Source organism: Pelophylax lessonae (assembly GCF_965119305.1).
Source record: "Pelophylax lessonae genome assembly, chromosome: 4".
Taxonomy (NCBI): domain Eukaryota; kingdom Metazoa; phylum Chordata; class Amphibia; order Anura; family Ranidae; genus Pelophylax; species Pelophylax lessonae.
Genome location: NC_138771.1, coordinates 670,662,840 through 670,677,656, shown reverse-complemented (window position 1 = coordinate 670,677,656; position 14,817 = coordinate 670,662,840). Strand labels below are relative to the sequence as shown.

At 47.4% G+C, this 14,817-nt stretch overlaps 2 protein-coding genes across 3 annotated transcripts in view; both read right to left on the bottom strand.

Moving 5' to 3' along the window:
• The window catches only part of LOC309554199 (uncharacterized protein), a 116,646-nt gene extending 102,433 nt beyond the window's left edge, over positions 1 to 14,213 (bottom strand). The window contains exon 1 of the mRNA XM_082255833.1: positions 14,053 to 14,213. The gene's annotated coding sequence lies outside the window, so the exon portion shown is untranslated. The remainder of the gene's footprint in view (positions 1 to 14,052) is intronic.
• LOC309554229 (E3 ubiquitin/ISG15 ligase TRIM25-like) overlaps positions 1 to 14,817 on the bottom strand; it is a gene marked incomplete at its 5' end in the record, with an annotated part of 201,579 nt that overhangs the window by 155,523 nt on the left and 31,239 nt on the right. The gene's annotated exons all lie outside the window — the stretch shown is intronic.

The following is a 14,817-nucleotide window of genomic DNA, read 5'->3' as shown; positions in this document are numbered from 1 at the left end:
AGATCCGGCTCTCCTGATAAGCAGAACAGAGCCACCAAATGTGTTTAGCACCTACCTAGGAGGGTGTTACAGACACAATAAAAGAGTCTTACATGGTGCAAAGCTCTCTCTCCCCCCCCCCCCCCCAATGCACTAACCCACCTCTGAACCCACAGCAAGGAGGCCCCGGATCCCCTAATGTACCTGCCTACCCCTGCTGCTGTTGAAGTCACAGCAGAGCAGGCGGGAGGAACAGAAGGTCTAAAGGGGGAGCGGCAGCTGACCATCCCCTCTCCCCTCAATGCATTTGCCTGCCGATGAACCCAAAGCAAGGAGGAGGGCAGGAGGAAGGAGCCTAGCAGTGGAGGCAGGCAAGCACACCCAGAAGAGGAATCCACCCCGCCACTCTACCCACCCTCCACAACACTAAGTTAAGGTAGGAGGAAGATTATTGGGGGCTGTGATGTCAGAGAGCTTACAGTGTTAATCCTGCGAGCAAAAAATGGGTAGTATAATTCTAAGTAATGCATCGGGCACAGCACTCTCTCATAAGTGTAAAGCAGAATAAAACAAAAAAGTGCCGCGCAAAACAAATGAGAAAAATAAATAAATCCAAAAAATGTGTGCAATAAATACAAAGTGCAATAGTGCTAAATATTACAAATGTGAATAAATGAAATAATATAGATTAAAAGCAATATTCACAATAATGAAAATAAGGTGCAAATCGTCCATGGATAATAATGATAATAAATCGTGCACACCAAAATGAGTGAATATAAATGCAACTGAAAATATGTAAACAATAACCACCCTGTATGCAATAATATAAGGTGCTGAGTGTGCAGAAGTGAACACAATAAGATATAACTGTATACAACCAAGTACAACCTAAGCAGATATAAACAATTATCGCTTAATAAAGGGCTGATGGCATTTTCCCGTTATCAGAGAAATATTTCACTCTCCAGAGGTGCACTCTAACAAGTCCACTATGAGTGATCCAATGGTATCCTTAGTGGTGACAAGTGCCTTCACCTCTCCACCCTATGTGATTGGGTCCTCACGTCCGCTCCTGTGACCTAGCGGCTAAGCATAGGTCTAAAAGCGCAATTTTGCCCCTCAAGGGCCACCTTTCCTGGAGCCAGGGAGTAAGCGTTAGCCCCTCAGTGAAGCGTCACTCTCCGGACAACACCAGTCATGGAAATCAATGGTTGTAACATGAAAGGAAGGAGGACTTGAATAGTGCTTATACCTCTTTAAATTTATTCAATAATAAAAAACATGTAGACAGGTACTCACATTTAAAAGGTGCTTGCAGTGCACCAAACTAGAAACAGCTTTTGTTTATCAGCATGTGTGATGGTAACCAGGCAGAAGTGGAAGATCTGTAAAAGCTGCTCCGGTACTTTCTGGATACAGCAGAGAACCGTCCGGGCCCCTCCCCTACGCGTGGCGACACAGGGTCGCATGTCTTCCTCAGGGGGAAATATGATTGGGTGGTACTGCTTTAATTCCTTATATACAATTGGTTACTATAGAAACAGAAGCCAGATGTCAGAGAGCTGTCATATGGGGGGGGGGGGCTGTGAAGTAAGAGAAGGAAGCTGTTAAATGGGGGGGCTGTGAGGGGTGAGCTGTGATATGAGGGGCTGTGAGAGGGGGGGACTGTAATACTGAGGGACTGTGATGTGATATCTAGGGCAGTGATGTTAGAGGGGGGAGCTGTGAAATGGAGGGGGGGAGACTGTGAGGGGGAGCTGTGATATGAGGGGCTGTGATATAACAGTTAGAAGATGTGATATGGGGGGGGCTGTGATGTGAAAAGTGTTGGAGCTATGAAATGGGGGGTAAGCTGTGATATGAGGGGCTGTGAGAGGGGGAACTGTAATACTGAGGGGCTGTGATGTGAGAGAAGCTGTGATATAGGGGGGCTGTGATGTGAGAAGGGGGAGCTGTAATGTGAGAGGGGCTGTGATCAGAATGGGGGGGGCACTGTGCTATGAGGGACTGTAATGTAAGAGGGAGAAATTGTGAAGTGGGGGCTGTGATGTAAGAAAGGAGAGCTGTGATGAAGGGGGAGCTATGATATGGGGGAGCTGTTACGTGATAAAGGGAGCTGTGATGTAAGAGGGAGGAGCTGTGATATGGAGGGGCTGTGATGTAAGTGGGAGGAGTTGTGATATAGGGGGCTGTGATGTGAGAGGGGGCTGTGATATAGGGGGCTGTGATGTGAGAGGGAGGAGCTGTGATATGGATGGGCTGTGATGTGAGAGGGAGGAGCTGGGATATGGACGGGCGGTGATGTGAGAGGGAGGAGCTGTGATATGGACGGGCTGTGATGTGAGAGGGAGGAGCTGGGATATGGACGGGCGGTGATGTGAGAGGGAGGAGCTGGGATATGGACGGGCGGTGATGTGAGAGGGGGCTGTGATGTGAGAGGGAGAAGCTGGGATATGGACAGGCTGTGATGTAAGAGGGAGGAGCTGTGATATGGATAGGCTGTGATGTGAGAGGGGGCTGTGATGTAATATGGGGGGCTGTGATGTGAGGGGGAGCTATGGTATGGGGGGCTATGATGTGAAAGGGGGCTGTGATATGGAGGAGCTGTGATGTGAGGGGGAGCTATGGTATGGGGGGCTATGATGTGAAAAGGGGGCTGTGATATGGGGGAGCTGTGATGTGAGGGGGAGCTATGGTATGGGGGGCTATGATGTGAAAAGGGGGCTGTGATATGGGGGAGCTGTGATGTGAGGGGGAGCTATGGTATGGGGGGCTATGATGTGAAAAGGGGGCTGTGATATGGGGGAGCTGTGATGTGAGGGGGAGCTATGGTATGGGGGGCTATGACGTGAAAGGGGGCTGTGATATGGGGGAGCTGTGATGTGAGGGGGAGCTATGGTATGGGGGGCTATGATGTGAAAAGGGGGCTGTGATATGGGGGAGCTGTGATGTGAGGGGGAGCTATGGTATGGGGGGCTATGATGTGAAAGGGGGCTGTGATATGGAGGAGCTGTGATGTGAGGGGGAGCTTTGGTATGGGGGGCTATGATGTGAGAGGGGGCTGTGATATGGGGGAGCTGTGATGTATATTAAAATTGTGACAGTGGATGTCACAGCCACCGTCACAGAGTGAGGAGCGCTTCTGCCGGGAAAACATTCCCAATTAAAAAAAAATTTAAAAAAAAATTTTTTTCATCCTTTTAGGCCAATTTTCATTCTGCTACATATCTTTGGTAGAAAAAAATCCCAATAAATGTATATTGATTGGTTTGCGCAAACATTATCGCGTCTAAAAACTAGGGGAAAGATTTATGTAATTTTTATATATTTTATTTTTTTTTACTAGTAATGGTGGTGATCAGCGATTTTTAGTGGGACTGCGACATTGCGGCAGACAGATCGGACACCGAACTGACATTTTTGACACTTTTGGGGGGACCAGTGACATTACTACAGTAATCAGTGCTAAAAATATGCACTGTCACTGTACTAATGACACTGGCAGGGAAGGGGTTAGCACCAGGGGCAATCAAAGGGTTAAATGTGCCCCTAGGAAGTGCTTTCTAACTGTGGGGGGGGGGTGGGCTTGCTGCATGAATATAGAGACCTGTGTTCCTAAATAAGAAGATCCCTGTGTTCATAACTGACAGAGCAGCAGACTGCCGTTCTGTCTTTACAGGGAGCGACCGCGGGTGCGGCTGTCAAACTCGCTGATCAGCTTCCCCCATGGCGAATGGGCGTGCATGCACGCCCCTGCTAGAGGCCCCTCGAAAGTACGTCGTTTCACAGGACAGAGCTGATCTGCTGCCATAAAACTACGGCGGCTGGTCGGCAAGTGGTTTAAAAGAAAACTCTCAAAAGTTCGTACAGGTATGTCTTCGAACGCATGGGCTCCTCACCATCGATATGAACAAATATAAAATTCAGCCCCCTGGCTCTCCTGTGGCTTTACTGCTCCGAATACCCCTTCAGGGTCTTCCTGGCTATTCAGTACCTTTTTGGTCCTCCTGACCATGAAATACGTCACTTGTTCATGCACAGACACTGCACCTCAGCTCTGCATCTTTCCTCACAGCTTCCTTACTGCTCTGCCCTTCATGAACTCACTCTCCAGGTTCCTCTGTGCCAACCTGGACACCATGGTGCACACCAGCACCTCTCAGGGCACCCTTTACACACACTGACCTCCCTCAGGAGGGTGGAGCTCTGAGCTCTTTTTTTGGCTCTCTTTCGAAGCCAGCGCACACCTGTGCCATTAGTCTTACCAAATTTGGCATAAACTGCCTCATCACACAGTGGCACGGCCTCACCACATCCATGAAAAAAGTAAAGAAAAACAAGGCTTTCAAGATGACCACCAGGTAAGTCATTAACCACTTCCCGCAAAATCACATACCTGTACATCATTTTTCTGAAGTGGTTGTACCGGGATGATATGCAGCTGCAGGCATCACCCTGGTATGTTTTTTGAGAGCCAACGGTCGGCTTTCTTGTCTTGTAATACCAACCAATGCGGTTAATCAGCCACTCGGCTGTTATTACAAGCAGTAAGAGGAGAGGGGGCCGCCCCCCCTCCCCTCTCCCCCCCCCCCCCGCTGCCTTCTGTCCCACCGGGAGACCCGACCAACCCAACCAGAACATCCGCCGGCTTTCCGGAGTTACAAGCCAAGCCGGAATCAGCATTGATTGGATCTCCAATGTAGTAACCCAGACATGACGTCACAACGTCACTTCCAGTTTACTCGACAGCAAACGGCGCCAGTTTTAGAAAAACCAAAGTATTCAAAAAATGCCAAACTTGGCGTTTTGTATACATTGAAGTGCAGTGGAGGGGTTTGGTGTCTTTTAAACCCCCGATCCCTCCATAAAGAGGACCTGTCACTGCCTATTACTGTCACATTCCTCCCCGATCCCTCCATAAAGAGTACCTGTCACTGCCTATTACTGTCACATTCCCCCCGATCCCTCCATAAAGAGTACCTGTCACTGCATATTACTGTCACATTCCTCCCCGATCCCTCCATAAAGAGTACCTGTCACTGCCTATTACTGTCACATTCCCCCCGATCCCTCCATAAAGAGTACCTGTCACTGTCTATTACTGTCACATTCCCCCCGATCCCTCCATAAAGAGTACCTGTCACTCCTATTACTGTCACATTCCTCCCCGATCCCTCCATAAAGAGTACCTGTCACTGCCTATTACTGTCACATTCCTCCCCGATTCCTCCATAAAGAGTACCTGTCACTGTCTATTACTGTCACATTCCCCCCGATCCCTCCATAAAGAGTACCTGTCACTCCTATTACTGTCACATTCCTCCCCGATCCCTCCATAAAGAGTACCTGTCACTGCCTATTACTGTCACATTCCTCCCCGATTCCTCCATAAAGAGTACCTGTCACTGTCTATTACTGTCACATTCCTCCCCGATTCCTCCATAAAGAGTACCTGTCCCTGCCTATTACTGTCACATTCCTCCCCGATCCCTCCATAAAGAGTACCTGTCACTCCTATTACTGTCACATTCCTCCCCGATCCCTCCATAAAGAGTACCTGTCACTGCCTATTACTGTCACATTCCTCCCCGATTCCTCCATAAAGAGTACCTGTCACTGTCTATTACTGTCACATTCCTCCCCGATTCCTCCATAAAGAGTACCTGTCCCTGCCTATTACTGTCACATTCCTCCCCGATCCCTCCATAAAGAGTACCTGTCACTGCCTATTACTGTCACATTCCCCCCGATCCCTCCATAAAGAGTACCTGTCACTGCCTATTACTGTCACATTCTCCCCGATCCCTCCATAAAGAGTACCTGTCACTGCATATTACTGTCACATTCCTCCCCGATCCCTCCATAAAGAGTACCTGTCACTGCATATTACTGTCACATTCCTCCCCGATCCCTCCATAAAGAGTACCTGTCACTGCCTATTACTGTCACATTCCCCCCGATCCCTCCATAAAGAGTACCTGTCACTGTCTATTACTGTCACATTCCCCCCGATCCCTCCATAAAGAGTACCTGTCACTCCTATTACTGTCACATTCCTCCCCGATCCCTCCATAAAGAGTACCTGTCACTGCCTATTACTGTCACATTCCTCCCCGATTCCTCCATAAAGAGTACCTGTCACTGTCTATTACTGTCACATTCCTCCCCGATCCCTCCATAAAGAGTACCTGTCACTGCCTATTACTGTCACATTCCCCCCGATCCCTCCATAAAGAGTACCTGTCACTCCTATTACTGTCACATTCCTCCCCGATCCCTCCATAAAGAGTACCTGTCACTGCCTATTACTGTCACATTCCTCCCCGATTCCTCCATAAAGAGTACCTGTCACTGTCTATTACTGTCACATTCCCCCCGATCCCTCCATAAAGAGTACCTGTCACTGTCTATTACTGTCACATTCCCCCAATCCCTCCATAAAGAGTACCTGTCTCTGCCTATTGCTGTCACATTCCTCCCCGATCCCTCCATAAAGAGTACCTGTCACTGCCTATTACTGTCACATTCCCCCCGATCCCTCCATAAAGAGTACCTGTCACTGCCTATTGCTGTCACATTCCTCCCCGATCCCTCCATAAAGAGTACCTGTCACTGCCTATTACTGTCACATTCCTCCCCGATCCCTCCATAAAGAGTACCTGTCACTGCCTATTACTGTCACATCCCCCCCCCGATCCCTCCATAAAGAGTACCTGTCACTGCCTATTACTGTCACACCCCCCCCCCCCCCCGATCCCTCCATAAAGAGTACCTGTCACTGTCTATTACTGTCACATTCCTCCCCGATTCCTCCATAAAGAGTACCTGTCACTGTCTATTACTGTCACATTCCTCCCCGATCCCTCCATAAAGAGTACCTGTCACTGCTTATTACTGTCACATTCCCCCCCGATCCCTCCATAAAGAGTACCTGTCACTGTCTATTACTGTCACATTCCTCCTGATCCCTCCATAAAGAGTACCTGTCACTGCCTATTACTGTCACATTCCTCCCCGATTCCTCCATAAAGAGTACCTGTCACTGCCTATTACTGTCACATTCCCCCGATCCCTCCATAAAGAGTACCTGTCACTGCTTATTACTGTCACATTCCCCCCCGATCCCTCCATAAAGAGTACCTGTCACTGTCTATTACTGTCACATTCCTCCCCGATTCCTCCATAAAGAGTACCTGTCACTGCCTATTACTGTCACATTCCTCCCCGATTCCTCCATAAAGAGTACCTGTCACTGCCTATTACTGTCACATTCCTCCCCGATCCCTCCATAAAGAGTACCTGTCACTGTCTATTACTGTCACATTCCTCCCCGATTCCTCCATAAAGAGTACCTGTCACTGCCTATTACTGTCACATTCCTCCCTGATTCCTCCATAAAGAGTACCTGTCACTGCCTATTACTGTCACATTCCTCCCCGATCCCTCCATAAAGAGTACCTGTCACTGCCTATTACTGTCACATTCCCCCCGATCCCTCCATAAAGAGTACCTGTCACTGCCTATTACTGTCACATTCCTCCCTGATTCCTCCATAAAGAGTACCTGTCACTGCCTATTACTGTCACATTCCTCCCCGATCCCTCCATAAAGAGTACCTGTCACTGCCTATTACTGTCACATTCCCCCGATCCCTCCATAAAGAGTACCTGTCACTGCCTATTACTGTCACATTCCCCCCGATCCCTCCATAAAGAGTACCTGTCACTGCTATTACTGTCACATTCCTCCCCAATCCCTCCATAAAGAGGACCTGTCACTGCCTATTACTGTCACATTCCCCCCGATCCCTCCATAAAGAGTACCTGTCACTGCCTTTTACTGTCACATTCCCCCCGATCCCTCCATAAAGAGTACCTGTCACTCCTATTACTGTCACATTCCCCCCGATCCCTCCATAAAGAGTACCTGTCACTGCCTATTACTGTCACATTCCTCCCCGATCCCTCCATAAAGAGGACCTGTCACTGCCTATTACTGTCACACCCCCCCCCCGATCCCTCCATAAAGAGTACCTGTCACTGCCTATTACTGTCACATTCCCCCCCGATCCCTCCATAAAGAGTACCTGTCACTGCCTTTTACTGTCACATTCCCCCCGATCCCTCCATAAAGAGTACCTGTCACTCCTATTACTGTCACATTCCCCCCGATCCCTCCATAAAGAGTACCTGTCACTGCCTATTACTGTCACATTCCTCCCCGATCCCTCCATAAAGAGGACCTGTCACTGCCTATTACTGTCACACCCCCCCCCCCCCCCGATCCCTCCATAAAGAGTACCTGTCACTGCCTATTACTGTCACATCCCCCCCGATCCCTCCATAAAGAGTACCTGTCACTGCCTATTACTGTCACATTCCCCCCCGATCCCTCCATAAAGAGTACCTGTCACTGCCTATTACTGTCACATTCCTCCCCGATCCCTCCATAAAGAGTACCTGTCACTGCCTATTGCTGTCACATTCCCCCCGATCCCTCCATAAAGAGTACCTGTCACTGCCTATTACTGTCACATTCCTCCCCGATCCCTCCATAAAGAGTACCTGTCACTGCCTATTACTGTCACATTCCCCACCTATCCCTCCATAAAGAGTACCTGTCACTGCCTATTACTGTCACATTCCCCCCGATCCCTCCATAAAGAGTACCTGTCACTGCATATTACTGTCACATTCCTCCCCGATCCCTCCATAAAGAGTACCTGTCACTGCCTATTACTGTCACATTCCTCCCCGATCCCTCCATAAAGAGTACCTGTCACTGTCTATTACTGTCACATTCCCCCCGATCCCTCCATAAAGAGTACCTGTCACTCCTATTACTGTCACATTCCCCCCGATCCCTCCATAAAGAGTACCTGTCACTGCCTATTACTGTCACATTCCCCCCAATCCCTCCATAAAGAGTACCTGTCACTCCTATTACTGTCACATTCCCCCCGATCCCTCCATAAAGAGTACCTGTCACTGCCTATTACTGTCACATTCCTACCTGATCCCTCCATAAAGAGGACCTGTCACTGCCTATTACTGTCACATTCCTCCCCGATCCCTCCATAAAGAGTACCTGTCACTGCCTATTACTGTCACATTCCCCCCGATCCCTCCATAAAGAGTACCTGTCACTCCTATTACTGTCACATTCCTCCCCGATCCCTCCATAAAGAGTACCTGTCACTGCCTATTACTGTCACATTCCCCCCGATCCCTCCATAAAGAGGACCTGTCACTCCTATTACTGTCACATTGCCCCCGATCCCTCCATAAAGAGTACCTGTCATTGCCTATTACTGTCACATTCCCCCCGATCCCTCCATAAAGAGTACCTGTCACTGCCTATTACTGTCACATTCCCCCCGATCCCTCCATAAAGAGGACCTGTCACTCCTATTACTGTCACATTCCCCCCGATCCCTCCATAAAGAGTACCTGTCACTGCCTATTACTGTCACATTCCTCCCCGATCCCTCCATAAAGAGGACCTGTCACTGCCTATTACTGTCACATTCCCCCCCAATCCCACCATAAAGAGGACCTGTCACTGCCTATTACTGTCACATTCCTACCTGATCCCTCCATAAAGAGTACCTGTCACTGCCTATTACTGTCACATTCCCCCCCGATCCCTCCATAAAGAGTACCTGTCACTCCTATTACTGTAACATTCCCCCCGATCCCTCCATAAAGAGTACCTGTCACTGCCTATTACTGTCACATCCCCCCCCCGATCCCTCCATAAAGAGGACCTGTCACTGCCTATTACTGTCACATTCCCCCCGATCCCTCCATAAAGAGTACCTGTCACTGCCTATTACTGTCACATCCCCCCCCCGATCCCTCCATAAAGAGGACCTGTCACTGCCTATTACTGTCACATTCCTCCCCGATCCCTCCATAAAGAAGACCTGTCACTGCCTATTACTGTCACATTCCTCCCCAATCCCACCATAAAGAGGACCTGTCACTCCTATTACTTTCACATTCCTCCCCGATCCCTCCATAAAGAGTACCTATCACTCCTATTACTGTCACATTCCCCCCGATCCCTCCATAAAGAGTACCTGTCACTGCCTATTACTGTCACATTCCTCCCCGATCCCTCCATAAAGAGTACCTGTCACTGCCTATTACTGTCACATTCCCCCCGATCCCTCCATAAAGAGTACCTATCACTCCTATTACTGTCACATTCCCCCCGATCCCTCCATAAAGAGTACCTGTCACTGCCTATTACTGTCACATTCCTCCCCGATCCCTCCATAAAGAGTACCTGTCACTGCCTATTACTGTCACATCCCCCCCCCCCCCGATCCCTCCATAAAGAGGACCTGTCACTGTCTATTACTGTCACATTCCTCCCCGATCCCTCCATAAAGAGGACCTGTCACTCCTATTACTGTCACATTCCTCCCCGATCCCTCCTTAAAGAGTACCTGTCACTGCCTATTACTGTCACATTCCTCCCCACGATCCCTTCATAAAGAGTACCTGTCACTGCCTATTACTGTCACATTCCTCCCCGATCCCTCCATAAAGAGTACCTGTCACTGCCTATTACTGTCACATTCCTCCCCGATCCCTCCATAAAGAGTACCTGTCACTGCCTATTACTGTCACATTCCCCCCGATCCCTCCATAAAGTGTACCTGTCACTCCTATTACTGTCACATTCCCCCCGATCCCTCCATAAAGAGTACCTGTCACTCCTATTACTGTCACATTCCCCCCGATCCCTCCATAAAGAGGACCTGTCACTGCCTATTGCTGTCACATTCCTCCCCGATCCCTCCATAAAGAGTACCTGTCACTGCCTATTACTGTCACATTCCTCCCCGATCCCTCCATAAAGAGTACCTGTCACTGCCTATTACTGTCACATCCCCCCCCCCCCCCCGATCCCTCCATAAAGAGGACCTGTCACTGTCTATTACTGTCACATTCCTCCCCGATCCCTCCATAAAGAGGACCTGTCACTCCTATTACTGTCACATTCCCCCCGATCCCTCCATAAAGAGTACCTGTCACTGTCTATTACTGTCACATTCCTCCCCGATCCCTCCATAAAGAGTACCTGTCACTGCCTATTACTGTCACATTCCCCCCCAATCCCTCCATAAAGAGTACCTGTCACTGTCTATTACTGTCACATTCCTCAACTATCCCTCCATAAAGAGTACCTGTCACTCCTATTACTGTCACATTCCCCCCGATCCCTCCATAAAGAGTACCTGTCACTGCCTATTACTGTCACATTCCTCCCCACGATCCCTCCATAAAGAGTACCTGTCACTGCCTATTACTGTCACATTCCTCCCCGATCCCTCCATAAAGAGTACCTGTCACTGCCTATTACTGTCACATTCCCCCCGATCCCTCCATAAAGAGTACCTGTCACTGTCTATTACTGTCACATTCCTCCCCGATCCCTCCATAAAGAGTACCTGTCACTGCCTATTACTGTCACATTCCCCCCCAATCCCTCCATAAAGAGTACCTGTCACTGCCTATTACTGTCACATTCCCCCCAATCCCTCCATAAAGTGTACCTGTCACTCCTATTACTGTCACATTCCCCCCGATCCCTCCATAAAGAGTACCTGTCACTGTCTATTACTGTCACATTCCTCCCCGATCCCTCCATAAAGAGTACCTGTCACTGTCTATTACTGTCACATTCCCCCCGATCCCTCCATAAAGAGTACCTGTCACTCCTATTACTGTCTCATTCCCCCCCGATCCCTCCATAAAGAGTACCTGTCACTGCCTATTACTGTCACATTCCTCCCCGATCCCTCCATAAAGAGTACCTGTCACTGCCTATTACTGTCACAATGGAAGTTTACATTTTTTGTAACAGCAAAAAAGTGATCAGAATTTATTTTTTTAAAGGGACAGTGTAAAAAAATAAAAATTTAAAGTCCCTCTGTCCCTGCGCGCCAAAGAAAACACAAATGTAAGTCGCGCCCACAAATGTAAACAGTGTTCAAATCACACATGTGAGATATTGCTGCAATCGTGAGTGAGAGTACCAAAGATTTGTCACCATTCCACGAGTGTGCACAATTTTAAAGCGTGACATGTTGGGTATCTATTTACTTGGTGTAAAATTATCTTTCACATTGTACAAAAAAATTTAACTTTTTAGTTTTTATTTTCTTTTTCTTAACTCATTGACGTGTATTTTTTCCAAAAAACAGCATGACATAAAACATTGCAGTGACTGTCATGTTATTCACTTGGGTCTCACATTTGGGGGTTCTAGGTCATTTTCTAGCAAAAAAATGCTGTAGGGGGCAAGCACGCGCCGCCGGAGGCGGGCTCCCGCCCCCGCTTGTTCCCTGGCATCCCAGCGCGAGTGACCGGCAGCTCCGATGTCCGCCGGCCACTCGCGATCTCCCGGTGGAGAGGGAGAAAGGCAGGCGGCTGATGTAAACAAAGCCGTCTGTCATTCTCCCTGCTGTAACTGCAGAAATCATACGATCTTGCTATGTAGGATCGTATGTCTCTGTGGTTACATCAAAAGCCACGCCCCCCCACAGTTAGAATCACGCCCCTAGGGACACACTTAACCCCTGGATCTCTAATAAAGTTAACCCCTTCCCTGCCAGTGTCATTTTTACAGTAACAGTGCATATGTATAGCACTGATTACTGTAGTAATGTCACTGGTACCCCCAAAAGTGTCAAAAATGTCAGTCAAGGGTCCGATCTGTCCACCGCAATGTCGCAGTCCTGCAAAAAAAAAAATCGCAGATCGCCGCCATTACTCGTTAAAAAAAAAAAAACAATAAAAATGACAGAAATCTTTCCCTTAGTTAGTAAACGCAATAACTTTTGCGCATACCAATCAAAATACACTTATTGCGATTTAAAATATGTAGCAGAAAACAAATTGGCCTAAAATGTTAAAAAATTTTGATTTTTACTTTTTTTTTTTTTGAGAATTGCATATAAAAAAAATGTGAAAAATATTGTTATTTTTTCAAAATTGTCGCTCTTTTTTTGTTTATAGCGCAAAAAATAAAAATCGCACAGGTGATCAAATTCCACCAAAATACATCTCTGTTTCTGGGAAAAGAATATAAATTTTATTTGGGTACAGCGTCCCATGACCGCGCAATTGTCCGTTAAAGTAACACAGTGCCGAATCGCAAAAAATGGCCTGGTCATTAAGGGGGCAAATCCTTCCGGTCCAGAAGTGGTTAAAGTTCATGTGCGTGTAAAGGCAGGCGTCCCAATACTTTTGGCAATATAGCTCCTATATTCCCACCTCCCGCCACCAGCGCTCCCCACTCTGTGACGGTGGCTTTGACATCCACTGTCACAATTTTAATATACATCACAGCTCCCCCATATCACATATAAAAAAATGTGAAAAATATTGTTATTTTTTCAAAATTGTCGCACTTTCTTTGTTTATAGCGCAAAAAATAAAAATCGCAAAGGTGATCAAATACCACCAAAAGAAAGCTCTGTTTGTGGGAAAAAAAAGGACATCAATTTCGTTTAGGTACAGCTTTGTACGACCGCGCAATTGTCCGTTAAAGTCACGCAGTGCCGAATCGCAAAATAGGCCCTGGTCTTTGAGCAGCCAAATCCTCCAGGGCTTAAGTGGTTAAATCAAACCACACATTTTTAAAAAAAAGCGATAAAAATGTCTCACAAAATAATAGAAAAACATGCACAAAAAAAAATATATCATATCAATGCTTTATCCTGACATGTCTACGCATTTCACAGTTATTTTGCTGCCTCAGGACTATATCCAGGATCCAGGAGTATACAGGTATCATCTATCTTTCTTCATCAAAAATTGAGCAGCCCCCCCACCCACCCCACCTTAGCATTGTAAGAGTGAGTGTTTCCTGATATAAAATCCACCCTTGCACAGTGCCCTCTCCTCTCCTATCCCAGCAATGGGACCTTCCTTCTAAGGGTGTTGGGTTTGTGACTGTCCTGACCTGACCTCTGGCTTTAATGTTGTTGGTCACTGACCAGAGTCAGTACAATCAAACATGTTCAGCTTAGTTCCCCAGCTTCGTATATGTTACCTGCGATCTCTGTGTACGGTGATGTTGGTCTGGTTGAAGTCTTCTCCCTTTGTCCAGTCTCAGCCCTCAGAAGATCCTCCCGGTAATGGTGAGATGAGAGGATGGAGGGGGGTTATAACGGCTCTTCATTGGTAATAACTCCTCCTCCGACCTCCATCAATGAGATCACCATTTTGAAAGGAAACGTTTGAAGGATCTATGAAGGATCGGATTATGTCTTCTAAACAATAATCACTTGTATTTCCTGTATAATCTTTGGTTAAGATTATGTCCAGAGGATTGTTGCACAACAGCACAGGAAATCAACAAGTATTCCTGGCAAATAAGGATGAATGGCAAAATAAACAGTTCCCAGAAGACAGATAATTAAGATATAAAATATCTTAGTGCTCAGTGGGGACAAAGTTTTGTTAAAAACATGTATTCTTTCCAGTTAGAGATGGGCCAAAAAACCCTCCGGTTCGGTTCGCATTAGAACTCCTGAACAGAGAAAAGGTTCTGATCCAAACGGTGAACCCTATTAAAGTCTATGGGACCCAAACTTAAAAAATCAAAAGTCCCCATTTTGAAAGCTTATATGCAAGTTATTGGCAATAAAAGGGGTATGGGGGTCTGGGAACAGCTTTTTTCAGAAGCAGTGATTTTAATAATACTTAACCGCTTGCCGACTGCGCACAGTATATTTACTGCGGCAGTCAGCCCCGGCCAGGCAGAGTGACGTAGATCTACGTCGCTAGCCTGTCACCGGGTTTTGAGCCAATAGCG